We start from the raw sequence: 14324 nt of genomic DNA, 5'->3' as shown, positions 1-14324 counted from the left end.
CCCTAGTGGGTCGGTCATCGCGGCTGAGGGACCCGGTCCATACCCGCTCGCCCTGCTACCTCCCCTGCTACCCGTGTTGGCTGCTGCTGCCCCGCCACTAGGCCCGCTACCACCACCACCGGTAGCGGTACCCTGCCAATCCGCCCCGGCGGACCGACCTGCAGCAGAAGCTCGTGACCGCCCTGATCCGCTTCCATGGAAGAAGCCGAAGGCTGAAGCCGTCAGCAAAGATGCACTGGAGGCACGGCGGGGATTCAGCTGCCAGGAGGCAGAGCAGGCCATGTCACAGTGGGGTCCCTTATTACTGAAAGTGCCAGTCGTAGCCGACACGGAGGGACTCTGGCTGGGCCCGTCCCCCACACACGCTGAACCGGAGCAAACAGAAAGTGCTCCCGGCTGGGAGTGACGGCAACAGCAGCTGCGCAGGGAGATCGATGCCCGAGAGGGGTGTAGAGAGGATGTGCATGCCCGCATGAATATGGAGGAAGATGACCCGCAGCTGGCTACCATCGGGGTCCACGGCGGTGCACCATGTGAAGGTGGCACTAGAGCCCCGCGATTGAGGATGGACTGCTAAGCCGGCGGTCCTCCGCCTAAAAGTTGTCCCCGTTGGGACCAAAGTCTGTGTGAGTTGTTTGTTTGAAAAAGTTGAAAAATGATGAAAGTAATGATTACCGTGAAAGTCACCTGATTGTCCTACCGTGATTAAGAGAACCGGCCGTTGCCAGCACCGTTGTGCCCGTGGGGACCGTTTGAAAAGTTATGCATAGGAACTCCTATGGACAAGTCCGTGAACTTGCAGGGCAACCACAAACGTTAGTGGCTTGTAAATAAGTTGTTTTACCGTTTCCGCAGTTGCCGCCTCCGGAGAGGCAGGTTGGAGGGAGGGCCCTCAGCAGAGCAGGCTGGGGCCCAGCCACCACAGGAACCGGTGGCTACCCTCTGGAGGTGAAGGACAGATCCCGCTCGGGTGACTTGTGCTGGACTTGGGTCAAGGGGTGCTGCCTGGGTTTTAGGGGCAGCATCAGGGCCAGGTTGCTTGGGTGGGGGAGAGCGGAGACCGTAACCGTAAACCGTTTTGCAACGTTTAAGAAATGTGCCTCCCGTTGTGGGATGATGTTATGCATTAAAATGTTACCGTTTACCTTTTTATACTTTACAGAAAATAAAACCGGTGTTGGACGGGCAGCCCGCGGACGGTCTGCATTTTGCTAAGGGGGAATGTGATGCCCTGGGCAAGCCAGGGGTCACAGGTCATTACACCACCACACCCTACACCCCAGTTAGGAACATCAAGGCTACCAAAATCCTTGTTGCCTTCCTCCAGGGGCTGATGTTCACACCAGGGGGTGGGCCAGGCGGTTGGCTCCGCCCACCAAGGAGTACACAGCCCTGGAGACGGGAGGAACCAGGCAGTTTAGCTCAGGGAGAGCTAGAGTGAAGCAGTCAGGTTTAGGGGAGTGAAGTAGAAGGAAGTAGTAGTGGAGCTAAAGAGGAAAGCTGAAGTAACAGAAAAGGAGTAATAGTGAGAGTAGTAAAGCCTGAAGTTGGTCCGGCTGTGTGCCAGGAAAGTGTCAGCAAGGTCAGCAGACGGCGGTGACAGTCCGCAGGGGTGACTGCTCGGAGGTTGCTGGAAGGACTGCGGACGGGTAGTGGCCCGGCGGTCTGGAGCAGTATACGAAGAACAGTCAGCACCAGGGCAGGGGCCTCTCGGACCCCGGCAAGGCTAGGAGTCGCCGTAAATTTGCCGTAAATTTGCCAAATCCGTCAGCGTCCCCTCCTCCGCCCGCGACACATGCATTTTGTCAATGACACGCTCCAGTTTAAAACGCAGCCAAAACGCAGGAAAAAAAGCACACGTGCGCACAGGGCCAAACTCCTAAATCTAGGTTGGAACCAGTTTCCACCATAACCATTGTCAAAGAAGGATTTTGCTACAAGTATGATACTCTAAGAAATGACGGTGTCAGACTCTGTGGGGAACTGGAGATGGTGACATCTAGTCTTCAATTTAACTAATTTCTAGGAGGAATAACAAAGGAACAACATGATAGACAAAGACCCCAATTGATCACGAGTGGTGTTTTGCATGCCCGTCTTAATGAACTTATGCTGGATGGAGTAAGATGCAAAAATCAATTTGTAGGTATGCGCATCTTAATAAATTTGATGCATATTTAAGATGCTGTGAGCCACTGCAAGAAATGTTCTCTTAGATAGTTACATAGTTACATAGTTACTTAGGTTGAAAAAAAGACCTAGGTCCATCTAGTTCAACCTTCCTCCACCAGTTCTATATTTAGTCACTAAGTCATTTATAACCAACAATGTTTTGTGTACTGAGGAAATCATCCAGCCCTTTTTTAAAAGCTGTTATAGTATCTGCCATTACTACCTCTTGTGGTAGGGCATTCCACAGTCTGATTGCTTTAACTGTAAAGAACCCTTTCCTATTTAGCTGTTGGAATCGCTTTTCTTCCACTCGCAGTGAGTGCCCCCTGGTCCTTAGTACTGTCTTTGGAAGAAATAAGTCATGTGCCAGTCCTTTATATTGACCACACATGTATTTATACATATAAATGAGATCTCCTCTGAGACGTCTTTTTTCTAAGCTAAACATATCTAACTTTTTCAACCTGTCATCATATGGGAGGCCATTCCTTGTAATAGTCTAGTTGCCCGCCTTTGAACTGACTCTAACTTCTGAATGTCCTTTTTAAAATGTGGAGCCCAAAACTGGATCCCGTATTCCAGATGTGGCCTTACAAGTGATTTATAGAGGGGTAACAATACGTTGGGATCACGGGATCTAATCTCTCTTTTTATACACCCTAAAATCTTGTTTGCTTTAGCAGCTGCTGCTTGACATTGAGTGCTGCTGCTCAGCTTATTTGTAATGAGAATACCCAAGTCCTTCTCCTGTTCTGTAGTCCCGAGTTTACTTCCATTTAATGTATATGCAGCTATAGGATTACTCCGTCCTAGGTGCATTACTTTACATTTATCAACATTAAATCTCATTTGCCAAGTATCTGCCCATTCTGACATCTTATCCAGATCTTTTTGTAATATTGTACTATCCAGGTCAGTTTTTAATATCCTACATAGTTTGGTGTCATCGGCAAAGACTGACACTGTACTATCAATCCCATCCACAAGGTCATTAATAAAGAGATTAAAAAGAATCGGTCCAAGCACAGATCCCTGCGGCACCCCACTGCTGACTATAGCCCATTTAGAGAATGTACCATTTATGACTACTCTTTGTTTCCTATCTTTTAGCCAATTCCTTACCCAGTTGCATATTGTGTCCCCTAGTCCTTGCTTCTGGAGCTTTAGTATAAGGCTATTATGTGGTACAGTATCAAATGCCTTTGCAAAGTCCAAATAAATCACATCAGCTGCATTACCAATATCCAGGTTTGAACTTACCCCCTCATAGAACCCCAACAGGTTGGTTAGACACGACTTATCTTTCATGAATCCATGCTGTTTGTCAGTTATATTATTTTCTGCAATATATTTTTGCATGTCATCCCTTAAAATGCCCTCAAAAACTTTGCATACTACTGATGTCAGGCTTACTGGACGGTAGTTGTCTGGATCTACCCTCTTACCTTTCTTAAATATCGGTACCACATCAGCAATCCTCCAATCCGAGGCACCAACCCTGTTACAAGTGAGTCTAAAAAGATGAGATACAGCGGTCTGTTGATTACGGAGCTCAATTCCCTCAATATTCGTGGATGAATGCCATCTGGCCCTGGGGATTTGTCAATGTTTAATTTACTCAGACGTAGGTGTACTTCATCTTGTGTTAAATTAATTATATCGGGTGGTGAACTTTGATTTTTCACTTGTTGAATGATCCCTGGTACAGTCAGTTCCTTGGTGAATACAGATGAGAAATGCCTATTTAATATCTCAGTCTTTTGTTTGTCCTCTATAACTAACTTGTTATTATATTTTAAGGGGCCAATACTATCCTTTGTTTTCCTTTTGGCATTAATGTATTTATAAAAGATTTTGGGATTTATTTTAATGTCATTGGCGATTTTTGTTTCAGTAGCTAATTTTGCTTGTTTGATTTCTTTTTTACATTTCCTATTGATATCTTTATACTTCTGAAATGCTATTTCTGTATTCTCAGCCTTTAAGATTTTAAATGCCCTTTGTTTTTGTTTTATTAAACTTTGTACAGTCTTATTTATCCATAGTGGTTTCTTTTTATTCCTGGACATTTTATTACCAGAGGGTATACGTTTTTTACAGGACTCTAGTAGTATATCCTTAAACTTACCCCATTTATGTTCGGTATCCTCAGTTATTATGACTTTGTCCCAATCTACACATTTAAGCTCTTCCCTTAATTTGTTGAAATCAGCTTTCCTAAAATTCCAGGTTTTAGCATTTCCCCTTTGAAATGTTCTATTGAATATTACGTTGAAGCTTACCATATTATGATCGCTGGTGCCCAAGTGCTCCCGGACCTGTAGATCTGAAATTGTATCCGGTCTATTTGACAGGACCAGATCTAGCAAATTATCTCCCCTGGTCGGTTCACCTACCATCTGAGAGAGGAAATGGTCTTGAATAGTAGATAAGAACTTACAGCTTTTAGCAGAACCAGAAGATTCTATGTCCCACTGTATGTCTGGATAGTTGAAATCCCCCATAATAAGAACCCGATTATTATTATTAGCTGCCTTTTCAATTTGTTCCAGCATTTCACCCTCTATTTGTTGAGGTATGTTAGGAGGCTTATAGCAAACTCCAATTAGCATTTTTCCATTATTCCCCTCCCCATGTACGTTTACCCATACTGACTCTACATTGTTGCTGTTCCCCTCAATGTCATCATACAACACAGGTTTTAGGTTAGATTTAATAAATATACACACCCCACCACCTTTTTGGCCTTTCCTGTCCTTCCTAAATGTACTATAACCCTGTATGTTTGTCACCCAGTCATGGCTTTCATCCAGCCAGGTTTCCGTAATGCCCACCACATCATAATCCATGGTTGACATAAGAGTCTCCAATTCATTCATTTTGTTTGCAAGACTTCTTGCATTTGCCAGTAGACATTTAATCCTATTAACACCTTTATTACTCCTAGCCTCCCTGTTCCTTGTATGTCCCATCCCCCCCTAATCCTTCATTGACCCCTACCGTCTCACTGTCTCTATCTGCTCTATCTCTCCCCTTATTTGCTCCACTACCCTCCCTCCCCCCCGATCCTAGTTTAAAAGCTCCTCCATCCGTCTGACCATTTTCTCCCTCAGCACAGCTGCACCTTCCCCATTGAGGTGCAGCCCGTCCCTACCGTAGAGCCTGTAGCCGACTGAGAAGTCGGCCCAGTTCTCCATGAACCCAAACCCTTCCTTCCTGCACCAATTTCTAAGCCACGTATTTATCTCCCTAAGCTCCCGCTGTCTTTCTAGTGATGCTCGTGGCACCGGTAGTATTTCTGAAAACACCACCTTGGAGGTCCTGGACTTCAGCTTCTCTCCTAGTTCCCTGTAATCATTTTTAAGGACCTTCCACCTGTCTCTAACTTTGTCATTAGTACCAATGTGCACCATGACCGCTGGGTTTTCCCCAGCCCCACCAAGCAATCTGTCTATCCGATCCGCAATATGCCGAACCCGAGCACCCGGCAGACAACACACTGTTCGGCATTCACGGTCTCGGCGACAGATGACCTTGTCTGTCCACCTAATTATAGAGTCCCCTACCACCAACATCTGTCTGGGCTTTGCTGCACTTCTATTTCCCTCCTTCCTACAGCAGTTGTTTTCCTGGTTGCTAGGAGCAACATCCTGCTGTAGTGACCCTAGTCCAGGCCCTTCATTCCTAATATCAGCCAAACAGGCATATTTACTAGGTTGTGCCAGGTCTGGACTAGGCTCCCTGACACTTTTCCCCCTACCTCTTCTTCTAACTGTTACCCAGCTACCTACCTCTGGGTCCTGATCTTCCCCACCTCCACCCTCCTCCATATCACTGGCCCCAGCCAGAGAAAGCTCAGTGAGCTCTAAACACCTCTCCAGGTTTGCAATGCCCCTTAGTGTTGCAAGCTGCTTATTTAGATCAGTTACCTTGGCTTCCAAATACGCAACATGCTTCCATCGAGTGCAGACATAGTCACCCACGAACGGCTGCTCAAGGCATGCATACATCTGACAAGATACACACCTGGTAGCATTGTCCATGGAGCACCTATTAAATGGGGATAAACGTTAAAGTAGTAAAACAAAGAGAAAAAAAAAACAATGGAAAACGTATGAGGATAAATTCAAACTATGTTCTTGTGTCAAACTATGTAATTGTGTTGAAACTATGCACTTATCTTAAATTCAGCACTTTACTTCAGTTCAGCACCTCGCACTCTTGTCAAAATGAAATACATTTCTCCCCTAAATTACCCCACTTCTGTAGTGTATATGATGATAAATTTGCTACCTGCACTGGGGAGGAATTCCCTAATATCCTGACATTTAACTGGGCCTGTCTACCTTATTTTGTGTGTGTTGCATTTTTTTTTTGGCATATTTGCTTTACTATTCAAATTTTACGTATATACACCACACCAATACAGCGCCCTGTTACAGGAGCTGACGCTTTGGTCCTGTACCTGGCAAGCATTTTTTATCACATCATTTTTGTGAAACAGGTTGACTATTGCTGAAAAAAAAAAAATTAGAAAATTTTGACTTTTAGTGGTGTATATCGGTGCTTGCACACCTGTTTTACTTGTCTACTTTGATGACCAAACACTCTATAACTATACTATTTTCTGCTGTCAGATTTTGCCTTCTGTACATATACCTAGCATTTTTTCTCACATCTGATTTGGCAAGGGTTGAATTATTGGGGTTGAGCATATTTACAAAAGTTAATTATAAGATTCTACAAAATGTATGGTAAAAAAAAATTGTCAATGTACTGGGTAGGGGGAAGTATAAAATAAAAAAAAACAAAAACCACAAAAACAAATGCACCATCAGTATTGGCACTAATGCAGGTCACAATTGGGCTCTAACAAGTGAATTAGTGATGTGGAGGCGAAGGGTGCTTGGTATTATATTGCACATCTCATCTCAGTCTCAGCAGAATGATGTTACCTCTAACAGCGACACCATCAGTTTGAGTCGTCAGTGTTCTGAATAGAACAGTCTGTCTGATCACAAATGTTTTAAAAGATAATTATGGAATGTTTTTTAATTTAAAACAACATGAAATGTGTCAGTCCACTGTGTTATTAAATGGGCTGTTAGTTACTACCATTTGCCATCTGTTTTTATTGTGAGGTCACGTTAACATTACCAAGCTGCTTGAGTTGAAGAGCTTTAAAAGGGGTTTCCACCATCCTAGGAGACTTCAGAGTGTTATACTCATCTTTTTAGGACATTTTAAAAAAAATGTTAGAGCTGTTAAATCTGAATTTTAAAAGATTCAACCATCTCTTATTCCAAGCATGCATCAGAGTCCACCAAAGCTTGGTTTTAGAAAAAGTCATGGAAGATTCTAAAGTTGTTGTCACTAGTGTTGAGCCACCCCCCTAGTGTTCGAGTTCGGTTCGTCGAACGGCGGGTGTGTTCGGCGAACGTTCGACGAACACCTTCGAACCCCATTGAAAACAATGGCAGGCAAACACAAACACATAAAAACACATTATACATGTACACATACAGTTAATAAACATTGCCATTATACTTACAGGTCCCCGCGACGCGTCCTGCACTCTGTCTCCTGCCGCTTTTCCTTCCGATCATCGCTGCGCCTTTCCGGTAACCAGCACTGATGATAGGACCTTCCGTGACGTCGTCATAGCATGTAACCAGTCACATGTGTATTATCTCATTGGCTACAGACACCAGTCTGGCTAGACGTCATGCTAGGTCCTGTCAGAGCGTCTCTCCGGTACGCGGTGCTCGTTTGAGCATCTCTGTGTACCGGCAAGATGCTTGGGCACATGCTTGGCTCCCCGTTCCTGCATGTCGGTGCTCTTTACAGAGTCAGCCCACATGCAAGGACTGGATGCCACAGCCGGTGAATACCGGCACCGGGAATCAGGTGATCGGAGATCACCGTTGCTATAGTAACCCACCTGTCAGATTACTATTTCAACGGTGGCAGCGGTGACATCACCGCTTACAACCCGCAGCCTCTGCTCACTCACTGAGTGAATTAGACTGCACGGGAGCAGTAGCATCTTCCTCCCATGTAGTGCTGTCTGATGTAGCAGATATGCATGGGTTAAAGGAGAAAGAAGACAGAAGACCAGGATCGTGGAGGGGTGAGAGGGAATAATAAACATGGAGTCTCTAAGTGTGTCTGTGTATTTATTTCTATTAAAGTATTTTTTCTCTGTGTTGTGTCTTTTTTTTTAACCCTTTATTGGAGATTCTTAATGGCCGGGTCAAACTTGCCTGACATTAAGAATCTCTGGCTTAATACTAGCTAGTAAAACAAAGCTAGTATTAACCCATTATTACCCAGCGAGCCACCTGTCACCAGGGCAGCAGGAAGAGTTGGATACAGCACCAGATGATGGCGCTTCTATGAAAGTGCCATTTTCTGGGGCGGCTGCAGACTGCAATTCGCAGCAGAAGGGCCCAGAAACCTCGGGCCAACCTGTGCTGCGGATTCCAATCCCCAGGCGCCTAGGTGTACCTGGCTGGACACAAAAATGGGGCGAAGCCCATGTCGTTTTTTTTTTTTTGTTTTTTTTAATTATTTCATGAAATTCATGAAATAATTAAAAAAAAGGGCTTCCCTAAATTTTTAGTTCCCAGCCGGGTACAAATAGGCAGCTGGGGGTTGGGGGCAGCCATACCTGCTTACTGTACCTGGCTAGCATACAAAAATATGGCGAAGCCCACGTCATTTTTTTGGTGGGCAAAAAACTCCTGCATACAGTCCTGGATGGAGTATGCTGAGCCTTGTAGTTCTGCAGCTGCTGTCTGCTCTCCTGCATACACTAGTGAATGAAGAATGCTAAGCCTTGTAGTTCTTCTCCCCCTGTCTCTCCCTCCAGCATACAGTCCTGGATGCAGCATGCTGAGCCTTGTAGTTCTGCAGCTGCTGTCTGCTCTCCTGCATACACTAGTGGATGAAGTATGCTGAGCCTTGCAGTTCTGCTTCCCCTGCCTCTCCCTCCAGCATACAGTCCTGGATGGAGGATGCTGAGCCTTGTAGTTCTGCAGCTGCTGTCTCCTATCCTCCATACAGACAGCAGACCACAGCTGCAGAACTACAAGGCTCAGCATACTCCATCCAGGACTGTATGCAGGAGTTTTTTGACCCCCCAAAAAAATTATGTGAGCTTTGCCATATTTTTGTATGCTGGCCAGGTACAGCAGGCAGCTACGGGCTGCCCCCAACCCCCAGCTGCCTATTTGTACCCGGCTGGGCACGAAAAATATAGGGAAGCCCTTTTTTTTTTTAATTATTTCATAAATTTCATGAAATAATTAAAAAAAAAAAATGACGTGGGCTTCGCCCAATTTTTGTGTCCAGCCAGGTACAACTAGGCAGCTGGGGATTGGAATCTTCAGCGCAGGGTGCCCAAACTTCTGAGCACCCCTGCTGCGAATTGCAGTCCACAGCCGCCCCAGAAAATGGCGCTTTCATAGAAGCGCCATCTTCTGGCGCTGTATCCATCTCTTCCAGCTGCCCTGGTGACGGGTGGCTCGCTGGGTAATAATGGGGTTAGGGCTAGCTGTATATTATCAACTGGCCCTAAGCCCGAAATTCATGGTGTCACGCCAATATTAGACATGGCCACCATGAATTTCTAGTACAGATAAAAAAAAACACAACACAGAAAAATATTTTTATTAGAAATAAAACACAACACAATTAGTGACTCCATCTTTATTGAAATAAAGAACCCCCCTCCGCAGTAATCCTGGGTCAAGGGTCCCGCGCCGTTCAATCCAGATCCAATATCATCTGATCGGTTTGCTGGAAGGCAAAGCGATCAGATGATGTGTCAGGTTCAAGGGCCTGAATCACATGACACAGCAGCTGATTGTATAAACGGCTTTTATACAATCAGCTGATACATCAGTGCAAAAACAAAACAAAAAACAAACTACACACTTCTGTGCAGACTCCTGTCCGACAGCAGCAGCTGATAGTTTAGCCGGCCGGGCAATAAAAAGCCGACCTCACCGCTCGACTTATAGTGTCAGCTGATTCCGTCAGGTGACCGCATCAGCTGATCATCGTCAGGTCTGAGAGAGAGAAATGAGAGAGAGAAGAGACAGAAGAGAGAGAGAAAAAGAGAAAAAGAGAGAGAAAGAGAGAGAGAAAGAAAAAGAGAGAAAAAGAGAAAGAGAGAAAGAGGGAAAAAGAGAAAAATAAAGAAAAAGAGAGAAAGAGTGAAAAAGAGAGGAGAGGGAAAAAGAGAGAGAAAGAGAGAGAGAGAAAGAGAGAAAGAAAAAGAGAGAGAAAGAGAGAGAAAGAGAGAAAAAGAGAGAAAAAGAGAGAGAGAAAGAGAGAAAAAGAGAGAAAGAGAGAAAAAGAGAGAAAGAGGGAATAAGAGGGAGAGAGAAAGAAAGAGAGAAAGAAAGGGAAAAAGAGAGAAAGAGAGAGAGAGGAGAGAGCAATACAGCCTCATTCCATGAATTGCTCCGATTTTAGAGGTGTGTCCCGCGACTCACAGCTGATGTCCGGCTCCTCCCCTCAGTGCATAATTAAATTAAATTATAAATAAATTAAATTCTTTACCAGGACGGCCGGGACTTGAACTCGAGAACTAATTCACCTTAGGCGGCAGCTCTACCCATTGAGCCACTGCCTGTAATGAAAAGCATAGGAAGATTTGGTAATCTTGACCTCTGTATTGCAGTAGAGAATCCAGAAGTGGATTATTCAGCTACAAAGAGGAGAGAGAGAGGGAGAAAGAGAGAGAAAGAAAGAGAGAGAGAGAAAAAGAGAGAGAAAGAGAGAGAGAAAGAGAGAAAGAGAGAAAGAAAGAGAGAGAAAGAGAGAAAGAGAAAAAGAGAGAGAGAAAGAAAGAGAGAGAAACAGAGAGAGGAAGAAAGAGAGAGAAAAAGAAAAAGAGAGAGAGAGAAAGAGGGAAAAAGAGAGCGAGAAAAAGAGAGAAAGAGAGAGAAAGAGAAAAAGAGAGAAAGAGAAAGAAAGAGAGAAAAAGAGAGAAAGAAATAGAGAGAAAGAGAGGAGAAAGAAAGAGAGAAAGAGGGAAAAAGAGAGAGATAGAAAGAGAGAGAAAAGAGAGAAAGAGAGAGAGAAAGAGAGAAAAAGAGAAAAAGAGAGAGAGAGAAAGAGAGAAAGAGGGAAACAGAGAGAAAGAGAGAGAGGAGAGAGCAATGCAGCTTCATTCCGTGAACTGCTCCGATTTTAGAGGTGTGTCCCGCGGCTCACAGCTGATGTCCGGCTCCTCCCCTCAGTGCATAATTAAATTAAATTATAATTATAAATAAATAATAATTATAATTTAAAATTGTAAATGAATTAAATTAAATTCTTTACCGGGACAGCCAGGACTCGAACTCGTGAACTAATTCACCTTAGGCGGCAGCTCTACCCATTGAGCCACTGCCTGTAATGAAAAGCAGAGGAAGATTTGTTAATCTTGACCTCTGTATTGCAGTAGAGAATCCAGAAGTGGATTATTCAGCTACAAAGAGGAGAGAGAGAGGGAAAAAGAGAGAAAAAGAGAGAAAGAGAAAAAGAGAGAGAAAGAGGGAGAAAGAGGGAAAAAGAGAGAGAGATCACACACAGGCACTACCTGGGTGAAGTCTCCGGTGACAGTGCAGCTCACTTCAGTTACTGTGTGGAGCTAACACAGAGCGCTCGTGTTCTACGGCGCTCCCTGTCAGCTTCATGTAGCAGAGCTGAAAGCGTTGTGTGAATTACTTCGGACCTGGATTGTTGTTTGGGGATTAATAAAGAGGTAAATGAGGTTTTTTTTGTCTTTTATTCCAAATAAAGGATTTTTCGTTGTGTGTGTTTATTTACTTTCACTTACACGTTAATCTTGGAAGGTATCTCGGGGAGATGCCTGTCATGATTAACCTAACCTTATTACCCCGATTGCTACCGCACCAGGGCAATTTGGGATGAACTGGGTAGAGTCCCAGGACTGTCGCATCTAATGGATGCGGCAATTCCGGGCGGCTGTTGACTGATATTATTAGGGTGGTGGGCTCCCCATAACGTGGCACTCCCCATCCTGACAATACCAGCCTTCAGCCGTGTGGCTTTATCTTGGCTGGTAGCAAAATTGGGGGGAACTGCAGTTTTTTTTTATTATTTATTTATTTATTTTACTGCACGATATAGACCCGCCCGCCGGTGGCTGTGATTGGTTGCAGTGAGACAGCTGTCACTCAGCATGGGGGCGTGTCTGACTGCAACCAATCATGGGCGCTGGTGGGCGGGGAAAGCAGGGAATACCAGATTGAATGATGAGCGGCAGCCATTTTCAAAAGAGGAAAAACCGCCGGAGCTTTGTGACAGCCATGCAGCTGATCGGTGAGTAGGAAAGAGAGAGGGATTGTGCTGGGGACACAGGACGCATGCAGATACGCAACGTGCGCATATCGCCTTACTGTGAAAAGCCACGCTTTTGGTGATCGAACCGTTATCGAACGGTAACTCGAATGGCCGAACTTGAAGCAAATCGTTCGAGTTCGTCGAACGACTCGAACACCGCCCAAAATCACTCGAATTTGAAATTGGCGAACGGCTCGAACATCGCTCATCTCAAGTTGTCACAGTCATAAATGGGGTGAAAAATTACAAGACTGCAGTAGATGTTAAAGTGACATTTTTTGTTGAATTTGGAGAAAGCACATGCTGTATTAGTTTTGTTGAGCTATATTTTTTTTTATTTTACTTGTGTATATAAAGCCTTTAATTTCACTTTCCATTTTACAGAAAACATCATCTCAGTCTCCATTGGTACTCACATTCTGAAATCCCTTTCAATAAATATTTGGAGTGCATGAGGAAATCAGAAAACCTGGAGAAAACCCACGCAAACACAGAGAGAACATACAATTTCATCGCCCAGATATAAAGCACGAGAGAAAAATGGTCCATTTTACGCATATGTATAAGTTAGACTGGAATGTGTGAATTTAGCCTAAGATCTACTCTTACTTTCCCTATTATGTTACATTGCTATTGTCCTCGATCACGGCTGCCTTGGAATCTTATGGTAATTCGGAGAATTTAGAGAGGAATACTCTTTTCTAAATAGGTCCCATTGCTGCCACTTCTAGTATCTCATATTAGGCTTTAGAATATCATCCACGTAGTTGGATTATTACAAATGTAATGCTGATGACATAAATTGAGAATGACATTTCCAAATGGTGCATTCTGGCTTAACATGACATCAAAATATATCACAGTTATTCCTCCAAAGCTGAGCTGTGAATGTGAGAAAAATCAAACATGCCATTAACACATCCAGTTTGTAAATGTCATCTTTTGCCTACAGCAGCTGAAAACCGAACAGACTGCGTAGCACCACATAATAGCCGGTACACAGACAAAACATTCATCGGGACATTTATTGGTTCCATTCCATCATCTATTACATTTTTTTCATAACACAATGTGACCATAAAGAGAAAGGTATAAGTCATCCACAACTGCTATTGAGCTTCAGGCTGCATTTAAGTGATTATATACTGTATAATACTGTGTTCACATTCTAGAAAGCCTTTCTTCTGGCTACTTCAGATCAGCTCCTATTTATTTGAATGGTGGCTGAACTGCAGTATCCTACAGATGGCATTAAACAGTATATGGATTTGTGGTGCACTGCTCTGGCCGTTGCCGGAGCTGATAATAGCTGAGAATTTGGATTGTCAGGTGTCAGACACCAACCGGTCTAATGCTGATTACCTATCCTAAGGACAGGCCATCAATATTTAAGTCCTGGACAACCCTATTTATATGCATTGTGCAGTATATGTGTATGTATATGTATACCCTATTTCCACAAATCTTGAAGGCTGGTAATACAGAAATAGCATTTCAGGAATATAAATTTCTCAATAGGAAATATCAAAAATAAATCAAGCTAGCAAACTTAGCTACTAAAACAAAAATTGCCAAATACATTAAAATAACCCCCCCAAATTTTTATAAATACATCAATGCCAAAAGGAAAAAAGGGTGGTATCGGCCCCATAAAAGATTATAACAGGATAATTATAGAGAACAAAGCAAAGGCTGAGATATTAAACAAGCTCTTTTCATCGGTGTTCACCAAGGAACTGACTGTTCCAGGGATCATTCAACAAGGCAAAATTTGAAGTCCCCACACACAATAC

This window comes from Anomaloglossus baeobatrachus, chromosome 3 (assembly GCF_048569485.1).
Source record: "Anomaloglossus baeobatrachus isolate aAnoBae1 chromosome 3, aAnoBae1.hap1, whole genome shotgun sequence".
Lineage (NCBI taxonomy): Eukaryota > Metazoa > Chordata > Amphibia > Anura > Aromobatidae > Anomaloglossus > Anomaloglossus baeobatrachus.
This window is presented reverse-complemented; position numbering follows the sequence as displayed.